The sequence below is a fragment of the Monodon monoceros genome, unplaced genomic scaffold, assembly GCF_005190385.1.
Source record: "Monodon monoceros isolate NGI ecotype Baffin Bay Population unplaced genomic scaffold, NGI_Narwhal_1 Super_Scaffold_5, whole genome shotgun sequence".
Classification (NCBI taxonomy): Eukaryota; Metazoa; Chordata; class Mammalia; order Artiodactyla; family Monodontidae; genus Monodon; species Monodon monoceros.
This window is the reverse complement of record NW_021703782.1, coordinates 104,695,929-104,710,120: the sequence shown is the minus strand read 5'-3', so window position 1 is coordinate 104,710,120 and position 14,192 is coordinate 104,695,929. Positions and strand designations below refer to the sequence as shown.

Sequence of the window (14,192 nt, the reverse complement as noted above, 5' to 3'; positions counted from 1 at the left end):
CGCTGTACTCAATTTTTAATTAAGAAAACCACAAATATTAAGCTCAAGAAACAGACTTCATTTGATTATACATAAGAAAAAAGAGAATTATAAATAATTTACCAAGAGCTAGCAGAGTACATGCCCCAGGGATGTGCTGGGTATGAAATGTGTACAAGAGGCAAAAGCTAAGCACAAGGAACTGAGAGTAGCCTTTCTCTCCCATTCCGCCTCCCCACTGCACCTTCAGTCTTGTCTAAACACGGCACACCAGGTGGAAAGACTGCCAGCTTCCTGAGCCATGGCTGGGCCTGCCTTTCCGCAGCCCACAGCCATTCTACAGGGTAGCGTTGACTGAGAGCTTCCCATTGCACACGCGTCTCCATGCATCGTCCCATTTGATCCTGACAACACCTGTTGGGAGACTCAGTCCTCTGCGGTCTCTGGCACTCCAACCTCTCTTGTTGGGACTGCCAAGAATGCAAGGTCCTGACCACCCTTTACCTAGGCCATTTCACAGGGCTGTGTTGCAGAGAGCAACCTTCAGAGATGCGATAATGTCTCCCTCAGGGACAAAGGGCGACCTTGCTCACTGCCTGCCATAAAGCAGCAGGTTCCCCAGGCTTGTGTCTCTCAGGTGTGACACAAGGCAAAGCATCCATCTGGACCCACAGTGTCACCTCCATGGGACTTGGGGGAAGGGAAACTGACACACACTGATGCTTATGCTGGTAATAAAGTCCTTTGTCTGACTCAGGAGTTATACATACCAAAAGATACCAAGTAGACAAGAAAGTTCTCCCTCCTAATTCCCCCTACTACCTGATTCAGTAACCTGTCTCTCCTAGATCTTACTACAGAATTCAATATACATCTTCCCACCTTTAACTCCATTTTTTTGTCCTTTACCTCAAACTCGCCTAGAATCCACTGCAGTAGTGGTTAAGCTTATCAATTCTTTTCGGCATTGAAATCCAAATGCCCCAACATAATAATCATTCCTTCCCGTGCTTCTGTATAACTCCTGATATCTCATGAATTTAGCTCCTGGGTAAGTTACCAATGAACTGACTTCTTTTCCATTCATCTGTTTTCCTGCTTTTACCCAAGCGCCATGTGGGATTAATAAATTATTGCCTTATAGTAAGTTTTGGAGGCTCTACCATTTATAGGCTCCACATCTGTTAAATGGGGCCAGTAATGGTGAGGCTGGTCCCCAATATCCATCCTCCTCTTCTTCTTCAGTAACAGAACTTCTGGTTTTTAGATGGACATATGGTTTCCCTGAATACAGGTTACATTTCCCAGCTTCCCTTACTGCCATGTGTGGCCATAAGACCAAGAGAAGGCCGATGGGATGCAAGAAGTGTCATGTGCAATTGCTGTAAAGTGGCCCTCAAAGTCTGCAACGTAGATGCAAAAGCCAGAGTTCCAGCAGCCATTTCAGGCCATAAAGTGACCTTGGTCTTAGAAGCCATCCCCAAGATCACCTCACGATGGAACAAGACAGAAGGAACCTGGGTCTCTGACCATGTAGGCTCAATACTCTGAGCTGATTACCCTCCTGACTTCTCACACATAAGACAGAAACTTCAATCTTATTTATGTCATTATTTTGAGTTCTCTGTCATTCATACCCTAACCTACAGAAATGGCTCCCTCATAAAGAGAATGCTAGAAGGTTACATGAGAGTATGTATCACAACAGATATCCATTTTTATATTCCCCCAACAAAGGGGCAAGTGTTGTTTTTACACAGAGCAGGCAACTCAAACATTCGCTGAAACAAACAGAATCCGGAAGAATGAGGCCATTTCACTGCCTTAAAATTTTTTTTACCAATTTATTTTTCCAGATGAAGATCGCTATTTTATCAAGTTTTATAAAATGTATCATTGGAATTGCATTAAATCTTTACCAATATTTGGAGATATAGTATTGTCACTATTACTATGTTTAGACTTCCCTGGAAAGAGCCAGAAATTGATTGACTCATTGATTTTCATCCTATCTATTCAAAACATTTAATATGAGGCTACTCTGTAATAAGCCTATTCGTAAAAATGAGACTTTGTGGAGTTGGCGAACAGACCTTAGGTAAATAATCTCTCATGCCACCTCCCCCAGTGCCCACCAAACACTGAGGGAGGTGAAAGAGGTGGTGACAATCTCTACCATCACTAAAGACTAAGGCTAATGTGCTACTTTGTCCTCATCACCTCCAGCTGTTGATCCAGAATCCTCTTGCCTCGCTTCTTCACAGCCAATAACACTCCCCTGACCAAGGTTCCTGGGCCTGGGGCTTTTTCATCTTCCATCATGTAAACTTTCCTGTGATGCTCCACTGTCATCCTTATCCTCTCAGTGCTCCCGCCCGTAGGTGACGGTCACAGAGCTGACCCGGTTATTGCTGAAGTTCTTTATTTCACACACTTGCTATATGGGTGGGGTTTAGTCCAGTGAAGATATCTGCAGAGGTCCTCAGCTGATGGTACCATCATCGTCACTATGACTACTGTCATTTACTGAAGCAATACTCTGTGACAGATACTTTGGTAAGCCCCTTACCCATAGGAATATACCACTTGGTCCTTACAATAATTCTCTAAGATGGGTACTGTTATCACTGGGTATTGTTTCAAGTGAGAAAACTGAGGCCCAAAGAAGTTAGATAACTTATCCAAGGACACACAGTCGATAAGAGTATCCTCCCTGGCTATGGCAGCAAGCCCTTGGGCAAAGGCAGGATTTGAACCCAGCTCAGTCTGACCCCCTATTCTCAACCATTTCTTTATGTTCCATCCCACAGAGCTGAACATGTTATGTTCTGTAAGGTACATGCACTCCCATCTATCCATCTATTCCCTTCTCTTCGACTAAGCATTGGGGTTTCTCAACTAAACAAACATTAATCCCTTTTCTTCTTCCTTTCCTGAGAAACAAACGGCTTCATACCAGGATGGCTGGCCCTGGTATTAAGGACAGCTACTTCCCTCCAGGTATCCCTGATCCTGTCTCACTACTCCTCAGCTGTGGCTTTCAGCACCAGGGTCAGTGGTAAGCGGGTCTCTGCCTCCGTCCTACACTCCTAGGTCTTTGGGTTCAGGGTGATACTTACAATAGACATGTTGGATCATAGATCAGTCTCCCACTGGCTCTCTCAGATTAAAGGCTCTTCCCCAGGTTCTGTTAGCTGATCTGAGGCATTCTGTCCTACCAGGGGGATGGAACTCCACTTTGGCAACTTGGGACCCTCCCTCCACCAGCCGTCTGAGTAGATCTCAGGTACTCTTATAACTCTAAGACCTTACTTGTAAGTTCTGGAAATTCTACAGCAGGCTCTTCCCTGTTATCCAAGCTCAGGACACATGGAGGACCAAGGATGCACTCCCAAGTCACAGGGCTCCCACACCACATTGGTCCAGGCCCAGTGGTTTCTCACCTTCAGAACTTCCTCCCACATGTCTGGTAGCTGCCTTTCCTGGGATCTAGACACATCCCCTTCCCACTGAGGTTGCAGACCCACCCTGAACCCCAGAATGCCAGATGGGGCCCCAACTTTCCTGCTTCAGGAGCCAGAGATTTCAGTCCGAAGGGCCAGCAAAAGAAGGCAGGGGTGGATTTCTCAAGAAGGTTCTGAGAGAGGCTGAAGGGTTTAGAGGCTGGATGCAGAGCCTCCTCTGCAGAGTCTTTCACACACAGAAGCAAAGGTCATTAAAACGACCTCTCTCATGTGGGAATGGCTCCGCTGTTAGGGAAAATAAGGGGATCAGGGGTGGCACCAGAGCACTCAGCTTCCGGGGGACAGGGTCAGAGGCCCTGCGGGAAGAGAGCTGGAGGGGATCCCACCCCACCAATTCCCATAGCATCACCTTCTTAGGTCGCTCCTTCCTCACTGACCACCCCTCTGCTCCTTCCCCAACTCTCCCACTGTGCCCCGCCCCACATGCTGGCTCCCCCAGCAGTCCAGCCAGGACCCTCTGCTCCCTACACATACCCTTACTGAGTAACTCCCACCTCCCCAAGGGCCAAGGCTCTCTCTCCAGACCAGTGGGGCATCAGAACCACCTGTGAAAACCCTTCAACACACAGATGACCAGCCTCTCTCCCACAAACACCACGGAGGATTCTGCTCTGGCTCAGACCTCTCTCTGAGCTCCAGGCTAGCAGGCCAGCTGCCGGGTGCTGTCCCACAGGCGTCCCAAACTCAAAATGGCCAAAACCAAACTCACAACTTCCCCTCCCAACTCAACACTCCTCTCACGTTCCTTATCCTGTGACTGTCCAGCACTTCACATCACTAAGTGAGAAACCCTGGCACTGCCCACCCTCCCTCCCATCCACTAAATCTCCAAGGAGAGAGGCCTCTACCTTGGTTTCTCTTGAACCCACCTTCTCCTCTCCATCCCTATGGCTCCCTCACCCATCTCCCAAATGCCAGTCTCCTCCCATACCACCCATCCTCCACACCAGGAGTATAACTGAAGGGGTCTCTCTCCTCCTATAACTCTGGAACAAATCTCCACCGGCCACAGGATAACATCCGAACTCCTAAGCACTGCTAGCGAGTCCCTCTGAGGACTGACCCCAAACCACCTTTCTGACCTGTTTCCTGCAACCCCACACAGCTCACCACACCTTAGCCACAGCATGGTATCTCCTGCTTCTGGACGCCTGTTATCTGTTTCCTCTGCCTGTGTTCCCCTGCACCTGGGACACAGAACATCTATCTTTGAGATCCTGTGAGTCTGACTTGGTGCCATGAGCTTCCATTTCCACTACTTACCAGCCCCAACACAGCATCATCGTCATTTATTTACTCCCATCTGTCGGCTGGTGGGCTCCTGAGGGCAAGGACTGCAGTGTCAGGCCCAGTTACGTGCTCAGTAAGTGTTTACTTCATGAGTGAAACCACTAATGAGATCAAGGTGTTCTTCCACCCCCTCAAGAAGCAAAGGAAGCAACCAATCTTTAAAGCAATAAAAATAAGGCCAACTGCTATCTGGGAAACCATGGCAGGTAATGTTTCAGTAACAGATGTTTTTGGTGATAGATGGGAGTTCTGAAAAAGAAGAGTCAGCAACGACAGACCCTGTCGGGCGTCTCCAGCACAGGTCAAGAAAGCAATGCCCTGACCACTGGGCCGTGAGCACTGCAGAGTCCCCTCACGCTCAGGGCTCTGACCACCCCGGCTGTGTGACTTCGTGAATTCATCACACCCTTGCCCCAACTGGGATCACGACACATGCAGTCGCCACCTCTTCACCTTGCTAGCTCCAACTCCTCTTTCCTCTGGGAAGCTGTCTCTGACCTCCCAACTGCTTTATGGCCTCTGAGCACCTTGTACTCTTCTTTTACAGCTGTAATTAATCTTTCGTACACTTATTTGTTACAGTTTTTGTACTTATTTTTATACTTACTTAACTTCACTACTAGACTGTGAGCCAAAAGACAGCAAGGACCAGACTTGTCTTTTTCCTCTACTGCAGCCCCACACTTGGCACAGTGCTAGCACTCAGCAGGCCCTGAACAAGGACTAGATGGATGCGAGGGTGGGTGGGTAGACGGATGGATGGACGGCAGATGGACAGATGGACTGGCAGGCAGGCAGGTCTGGAAGACAGGGAAGAACAAGGAATAAGGCTGCCTTTCGTGACTGGTACAACAGTTTAATAACATCGAGCTCTCTTTACTCTGATGCGACCCTTGCAAAGCAACCTCAGATCTTAAAACTGGGGCTTTCAGGGCTTCCCTGGTGGCGCAGTGGTTGAGAGTCCGCCTGCCGATGTAGGGGACACGGGTTCGTGCCCCGGTCCGGAAAGATCCCACATGCCGCGGAGCGGCTGGGCCCGGAGCCATGGCCGCTGAGCCTGCGCGTCCTGAGCCTGTGCTCCGCAACGGGAGAGGCCACAACAGTGAGAGGGCTGTGTACCAAAAAAAAAAAAAAAAAAACAAAACTGGGGCTTTCCCACTAACGAAAGGATGCACACACACTGGGGATATTCCTATTTACTTGGAAAGCAGGTATCAGAGCAAAGTGACACACTTGGCATTCTGGCTTCATACCCAGTGATCCTCCTATAATACCAGGCTGCTCTCTCTGTTCCACAAGTATACTGGCTATATTGATAAAAGTAGGTTCCAATAATCTCTCAGCCCCCTAACATCATGATGAAGCCCCCTAAGATCAACACGCATATTGCTAGCAGACCACAAGAGGCACTGCCTTTTCTCAGCCAGCCACCATCCCCAAATACCGGTGCTGGGCACCAAGTCAGGTGTTAGCTCCTCTTCCCCACAGTCACACTATAGATTCAACAGGGGACCCTGAAGCTGAGGTTTTCATCAGAGAGAAATGCTTCTTCATGGATATGGTCTATGAGCAACATTACATGACCTGCAGGCAGCTACTGAGAAACTGCAACATACAAATGGATGGGTTTTACAGGTGGAGAATCAGTACGCCTGAGTATGAAACCCTGGCAAAGTCCCCATCCTCATGTGGAGAGTAGGAAGAGTGGACTCAACGATCTCTAACCTTCAGATCAGACTGACACTATAACTGATGAGCACGACGGCCACAGCAATGCTCACTGCAAAAGAGCCCCGTGGCAGGTATACCCAGAGACAAATTAGAGAAATAGGCTAACTGAAGCAACCAGCATCTTTTGAAAACAACAAAGTAATGCTACATATCAATCAGCAAGTAACTTCTAGTCTTATCAAAAAGCTTCCCAGAAAGAACAAATTCTAATCTTAGTTATCAACTAACCAGCACATGCATCCATCCCGTACCTTCGCTATTTATAAGAAAGATCAGGGTTTCCTGGTCCCTAGAATGAAAGCAGACCTTAAACCCATCACCCCAAACTGAACTCAACTCCTCAAATTCAATTATCAGTAACATTAAAACAACTAAAGCCAAGAGAAACTATTACAAGTACCATTTGTCCATGAATCCCTGTTTCCCTATCTCACCTGTGATTCTTCCAATGTGTGTCAGAAACCACACCTCAAGGCCGCCCGGGCTGTGAGAAAAGACACCTGAGGAGCCCTCTGCGTCTCCCATAGCTCCATCTTGGGCAATTCCTTCACCCTCTCTGAGCTTCCATTTTCTCCTCTGCACACCAAAGCCCGCCCCACCTACCCTGCAGAATCATTATGAGGCTAAAGACACAGGTGTCAGAGACTTTGTAAAGTGTTGAAATATTTTATAATGAAGGGACCTCAGATCCAACAACCTTCTCATTTTATAGATTCAAATCAGTCACTGGGCACTCACCCTTTATTTCATTTGTCCATTTAACAAGCATTTATATACTACTTGCTACGTGCCAGATGCTACGGCAGGCACTGAGGACAGGACTGTGAGCAAAGCCACAGTCCATGGTGGGACGGGACTGCACACCCTGCACCGGGGAGCTGGACGTAAGGAACAACAGTTACACCAGTTACACCGAAGAGCATGTCGTTACACCCGCGGGCCATGCAAACGATTTGGGTTTTTTCTAAGAGAAACCAGAAGCTACTGAAGGGATTTAAGCAGAGGGAACAACACACTCAGATCGTTCTGGCTGCCGAGTACTAGCCCTGGGCTAGGCCCTGAATACGGTGGGAAGAAGAAATGCAGACTTTGGCTCTGCAAAGTCTGGTGGGGGAGTCACAGGAAGCTGAGGCTGCTACACGCCAGAGCAGGGCGTTGTGGGAGCCCCGTGGGAACACTCCTAAATGCCAGCGGCCTGAAAGTGCTGGAGATATGGTACCTAGAGAGAAAAAACAAAACAAAACACAGCTACAGGGAGGGCACAAAATAAGAAATATCTTAAAATAGTGAAAGTCACTAATTCCACATAACAGACTTTATTGCCACAAAAAGAGACGCAGCAAATTCTCCTGAATTTATTAACTTGTTTTCCATAAATATTTAATTACTCAGAAATGTATCAAAAACACAGATTCCCCTTGACCTATTTATCAAGCTTATACAAGAATGGGTGAGAATTACTGTATCCAATAAATACGAATTTAATTACATTCATTACTCTTTCTTTTGTCTCTAATAAGATGATTTCAAAGAAACCATTGACTGTTGAGGCCAAACATTTACACTTTCTTCTGATTACTCAAGTTAACTGTCTTAATCTTAAAATAAAATCTGATAATAAAAATATTTAAATCCTAAAGAGGGAAAGCATAATGTTGCATAAGTTTATATTAAAGTCCCATTATTTGGACTTGAGGATATGGGGAGCGGGAAGGGTAAGCTGTGACAAAGCGAGAGAGAGGCATGGACATATATACACTACCAAACGTAAGGTAGATAGCTAGTGGGAAGCAGCCTCGTAGCACAGGGAGATCAGCTTGGTGCTTTGTGACCGCCTGGAGGGGTGGGATAGGGAGGGTGGGAGGGAGGGAGACGCAAGAGGGAAGAGATATGGGAACATATGTATATGTATAACTGATTCACTTTGTTATAAAGCAGAAACTAACACACCATTGTAAAACAATTATACTCCAATAAAGATGTAAAAAATAAATAAATACAAAGAAATAAAAAATAAAGTCCCACTATTTACATGGAATCACAGAACAGTGAAACAGAAAGTACTTGGGAAACCAGCCTTCAGTTCCTGGACAGGTCTGAGACAAGGCCCACGCTTGGGGTGACTCCACCCTCCCCCTCACCAGCACCTACTGCTTTTGTGGGCGTCAAGGCTTGCGTGCACAGTCTCAGTGCAGGCTGAGTACTGCCTGCCACCCTGGGTGCTCCCACCAGCCCTCACCACCAAGTACCTCTGAGCTTTAACACATCCCTTGTGCAATAACTCACATAACTTCCACAGGCAGTAAGTTAACATCCCCTGCAAAAAAACAAGCATCCTGACAGCCCTCTAACAATGGGTTAAGAGAAGATTATTCTAGCTCACGCCGACTGGATGCTCATGAAGTGCAAGCACTATGCTAAGCCCTGTTCCTCGTCATCTACTTGAAGTCCTGTAAGAACCAGACGGAGGTAAGTACCATCACACTTCCTATATTGATGAGGAAAAGAGGAATGGTCACCTGCCCAACGTCAAAGGGCTTGTGAGTAGGGTCAGGACACAAACCCACATAGGCCTGACTCCAGAGTCTGCTGTAAGTGCTGCCCTGTCCGCCTCTTTGACGCTCAGGAGATAAATCTCCTTCGAAGAACACAAGGGATTTGAAAGCTCTGCAGAAAAACCAGGGAAGAATGTGCCTCTCCACGTCTTCATGGTCTCTGCTCTCCTCGGTAAGTGCAGGCGAGACAAGCCTGACTCATGCCTCCCTTTGGGGAAAAGCCATGGAACTGATCAGTGCAGGGGGTCAAAGAGAAGGTGCTCGCGACGGTGCTGGGCTGGAACCACCTGTGAGAACAGCTCATGCAAAAACGGGGGAGGAAACACCTGTGGGCCTGTAAGGAAAGTCCCAAGGACTCCTTGAGCACTCTGTGACTTCAGAGCTGTTTTCTCAGATACCTTGGCCATCACCTTCACCACCAACTGGCACCGTCTACACTAGAACCTGGAGAAAACAGCCAAACAGGTGCTTCCTGGTGCTGCCCCAGCACCAAGGATAAATAAAAAGACAGTGAGCACTCTGTAAGCACCAGCTTCCCGTCAGGCACCACACTAAGCAGCCCACGGCATTATTCCACTGAATCTTCAATGACAGCCCCCAGTAAGGTAACCCTGCCATCCCATTTTACAAATCAGTTAACTGAGACTAAGAGTGGGGAAGACACTGGCCCAAGGTCACAGAGGTTGTGCGGAGGAGCCGGAACTGGAACCCACATCTGGCTGCAGAGCGTGAATCTGCTTGGCCACTTCACTCGGGGTCCTCTGTCACCGCCAATCCCCTCCTGGTCACATTCTGTTTGCACGTGACTCCTCCACCAACCATCCGCTCCCCAAGGGCAGGATGGAGATCCTTCATCTCCATATGCCCAGCACTCAGCAGAGGGCTTGGCCCAAAGCAGGAGCGCAGCAAGGCTGGTGGATGGATGCCCACAGGAAGGAAGTGGCCCCAGGACGCCCCTCACAGAAGCCAACCCAACCAACTCTCCCCATCCCTGATCAGAATCTACAGACCATCTACTCAGCTCCCTGAGGCCTGCTCCTCCGCAAGTCCACCTCAAGGGAAGGGTCAGCAGCCACACTTCTGGGGAAGGGGGAGGTGGGCTTCAGCAAGTATGAGCAGTTCATTTTCAGACTTGTCCTTCTTTCTGTTTCCCCATCTTGTCCTGGTGCAAATAATTCTTCCCTCTCCCACCCCTAAGACTTTGTAGGACAAGTATCACCACTCAGAGCCAAAGCCTACCACTAGTATATGGCACATGTGTGTCTCAGTCAGCACTCAAATACTTGGGGAATGAAGCAATAGAGTCCAGAGTCTGGGATTCACCAGAGACCTATCAATAAGAGTCTGCCAACATTCGGTAGCATGACCTGTCTGAGCAGAGGTCCATCACAATGTCCACCAAGAGCCTACCCTGGAGACTCAGAAGCAAAGAAAGCAGGAAACTTTCCCTGTGCAGGGACGAGACACAGGTATAGAATAATGCATGCAATAGTGAGGCACATGAACCAATCAAGGTATACACACAATGAAAGCCAAGGGAGCACAGACAGGAGTGGTCACTTGTAGAGGAACTGAGTAGATTTCACAGAGAAGGGAAAAGTTGAACTGAGAAGCCATTCCCAAACCACCAAGGGAAAGTCATTGTTTCCTGCCTCCCTGAGCCCCATACTGCTCACCTCCCCACCGCTGAGCCCTGTTCTGTCATCAGTGACTTGCGTGCCTGTCTCTCTGCACAGTATGTGAGCACCTTGAGGGCAAGGACTTTGGGCATTCTCCATGGCTCACCCTCAGCTGTCCAGCAAACATCTGCTAACAGAGAATAAGAGTCTAGTCTAGATTATTCATAACACAGCAGCTACCCCTTCTTGAGCATCTACTATGACCTATTACTGCAAGTACTTTGCATGCATGATCTCATTTCTTCTACACAAAAACCCCAAAAGGCAGATCCTATTATCACCATCCATTTTACAGATAAGGAAACTGAAAGGCAGAAAGATTAGGTAAATGGCCCCAAGTCATACAGCCAGTAAGTGACAGAGCCGGACTTTGAATCATGGGCTGAATGAAAAATCAGTTTTCAATTACTAGTGAACAAATCCCTTTTCCTTTCTCTTTCTGTGTCTTCCTTGCATCCAGATACATAGATTGCCCTTTAGTTTATTGTTCACTGGAACCAAAGCCATTTCTTTCCTAGAGAAAAACAAGGGCTATCTCTTGTTAGTCTTCTAAACAATGACTGCTAACCATTACCGAGTAAACATCATGGCGGGGTGGGGGAGCATGGAGACACAAAATTGTGTTTAAGATATCAGTCAAAAACATCTATTAAGGAGGAATTGTATGTACCAATTGGAACATTTTCCAATGTTGGAACAATTTCCAAATAGATCAAGTAAATAAATAAAGGAGCAAGAGTACGTATAGGATGCTATTCTTTGTATAAGAGAAAAAATATATAACAAAACAAGAAAATGGTAACAGTGGTTGCCACTAGGGAGAAGACTGGGAACTGGCAGCTTGAGGCAAGAAATACACTTTACAATTTGTCCCCCTTGAACTACTTGTCTTTTTAAAAAAAAATCCATGTGTGATTTTTTTAATTCTTAAAAAAAATAAGACAAAAACACCATTTAAAGAAACTCCTTATTGCCAGGCCTTTTCCAAATGCTCACATACATATGACTGCAACCATGAAAAAAACTTGTATGTTTATGAAAAACTGGGTGAACTTAATATGTGGTGAAATAGGACTGTGAAACAACTTTTGTCTTTCATGTTGAGGTTCACTAATTTCACTATAAAGTTGTTGCAACATTTTTTTCTGCAATAAATAAAATGCACTTTGAAGGTGCAGATACGGCATACATATAAGCAGCAGAGATAATCTGCCACACCTTCTTCTGAAAGTCCTTCATCTGTCCCTTTGACAAGTATTTAATGAGCACCTACTATGTGCCAGGCAAAGTGCTCAACAGGTTTTTTGGGGTTTTTTTTTAAGATGTTGGGGGTAGGAGTTTTTATTAATTAATTTATTTATTTTTGCTGTGTTGGGTCTTCGTTTCTGTGCGAGGGCTTTCTCTAGTTGTGGCAAGCGGGGGTCACTCTTCACCGCGGTGCGCAGGCCTCTCACTATCACGGCCTCTCTTGTTATGGAGCACAGGCTCCAGACGCGCAGGCTCAGTAGTTGTGGCTCACGGGCCTAGTTGCTCCGCGGCATGTGGGATCCTCCCAGACCAGGGCTCGAACCCGTGTCCCCTGCATTAGCAGGCAGATTCTCAACCACTGCGCCACCAGGGAAGCCCTCAACAGGTATTTTTAAAAGAAGAGCTAAACAACAGGTCGCTAGCTTCCTCCCTCCTGCCTTTCAGGAAAACATGCCAATCAGAAGGCCAGAGCTAGGATCACTCTTGATGTTCACATATTCTAACACCATCCTCACTCAGCTAAGAAAACTGAGGCCTGGACAGGGGAAGGGCTCTGATCAAGGTTACATAAGAAGCGAAGGCCTCAAAATTACTTGTCCTGCTCTCCTCACATGCGACATGCTGTTTTGTTGTGTTGAAAGATGGGCAGTCAGGGAGGGGCAGAAACATACCCTAACACTGACAGCCTAATATATCAGGTGCTTTCACAGATCTTGTCAAATTTATTCTTCATAACAACCTCTCAAGGTGGACATGATTATCCTTGTTTTACAAATAAGGAGATGAAAGCTCTGAGAAGCTAAGAAACTGGTGTATAAGGCTTCAAACACGTATCTCTCTGACTTTCAAGCCAGAGCTCTGACCCTCCATGCTGAAAAGGAAAATCAGGTAGACTGGAGCCATATCACAGAGAGCCCTGGAGGCAAGATTTTCCATTAACGAAGTTTCTCTCTCAACCCTGGATGCTGTCACTCCAACACCACCAATCACAAAGCCAGTCCCCTCATTACCCAACACATGTTGTAGCTCTTGTGTGCCACCAAGTTTGGGCTTTCCTTTTAACCCACAGAGCATGATGGTTATCCACAGCGCAGCAATCTCTGAGAGACATTTACATCGTTTCTGCTGGGACAGAATGGGATAATTCACACGTGCTGCTTTTAGAGCCTTTGCGTGCCTGCCACACAAGCACGGACCCCAGTAAGGACCCATCCCTTAGATGCCATCCCCATGATGCCACTGGGTCACCGCCACACCAGGTGGTAGTGAGAGAGGCCAGCACCATGGAAGTTGGTCCCCCAAAGTCCCACAGCATCTGAAGTGAAGAAAAATGCAGGCCAGTACAGGAGAAGCCTCCTCCTGCCTTCTCTTCTGTCCCTGCAACACAGGCAGCAGGAACTGGTCACACTGCTAGTGAGCAGAGGCACTGCACAATGAAAGGTCAAACGTATGGGTATGGGACACCCTTCCAAACAGGAGGGAGCCCCATCACCTCGCTTTCTTCTCTCTGCCCGGTAGAAACCTAACAAAGTTCTGGCATTCCCCTATTGTGGGTGTCTTCCTTCTGGCATGTGGTAAAATCAGTGTCATACTTGGGTGGGGAGGGGAAATTCCATAAGGCTCGAGTCTAAGCCTTATGCTCCAGTTCAGAGTCCTCACTGGGGTTGGGGTCTAAAGGTCAGCAAACAATGAAACGTTCCTGTGCTTCCATCTGCCATTCTCCCCTCCACAGCTCCCTCAGAGGCCTCACAGGGAGCAGCAGTCACCATCTCACCACAAACCTCATCCCAACCCCGAGCAGGAAAATGGTCTACCGATTAGAAATCCCCTCCTCTTTCGACCCTCAGTCTTCAAACACAATCTGCCCATCGGCACAGAGGCAGCAGACTCACAACTTTACCCGACGATGTACCCAGTAGGCACCGTTCCATCCCATCCTCACAAGGCCCCTGAGAGGCACACAAGGCAGGAACCAGGATGCTCACTTCGCAGAGGAAGAAACAAAGCTCAGAGAGGTGAAAGACTCTCCAGGTAACACAGAGGTAAAAGCTTCTGAACCCTCACTCCTGTTCTGCCCCCTCACCAGGCTGCCATTTCAGTCTTTTGGAGACAACCACTGTTAAGATTTGCAGCAACATCTGGTACCAGGAGCCAGCAAGCCAGAACCTTTCAAGCTTCACACTAAC

At 47.4% G+C, this 14,192-nt stretch overlaps 1 protein-coding gene across 21 annotated transcripts in view; it reads right to left on the bottom strand.

The window, feature by feature from the left end:
• Nucleotides 1-14,192, bottom strand: part of RALGPS1 (Ral GEF with PH domain and SH3 binding motif 1) — a 286,283-nt gene that overhangs the window by 271,007 nt on the left and 1,084 nt on the right. For 17 of the 21 annotated variants that reach the window (XR_003790635.1, XR_003790636.1, XR_003790637.1 and 14 more), the window contains exon 2: nt 5,401-5,593. The exons of the other annotated variants lie outside the window; for them this stretch is intronic. The gene's annotated coding sequence lies outside the window, so the exon portion shown is untranslated. The remainder of the gene's footprint in view (nt 1-5,400; nt 5,594-14,192) is intronic. 21 annotated transcript variants of the gene reach the window in all.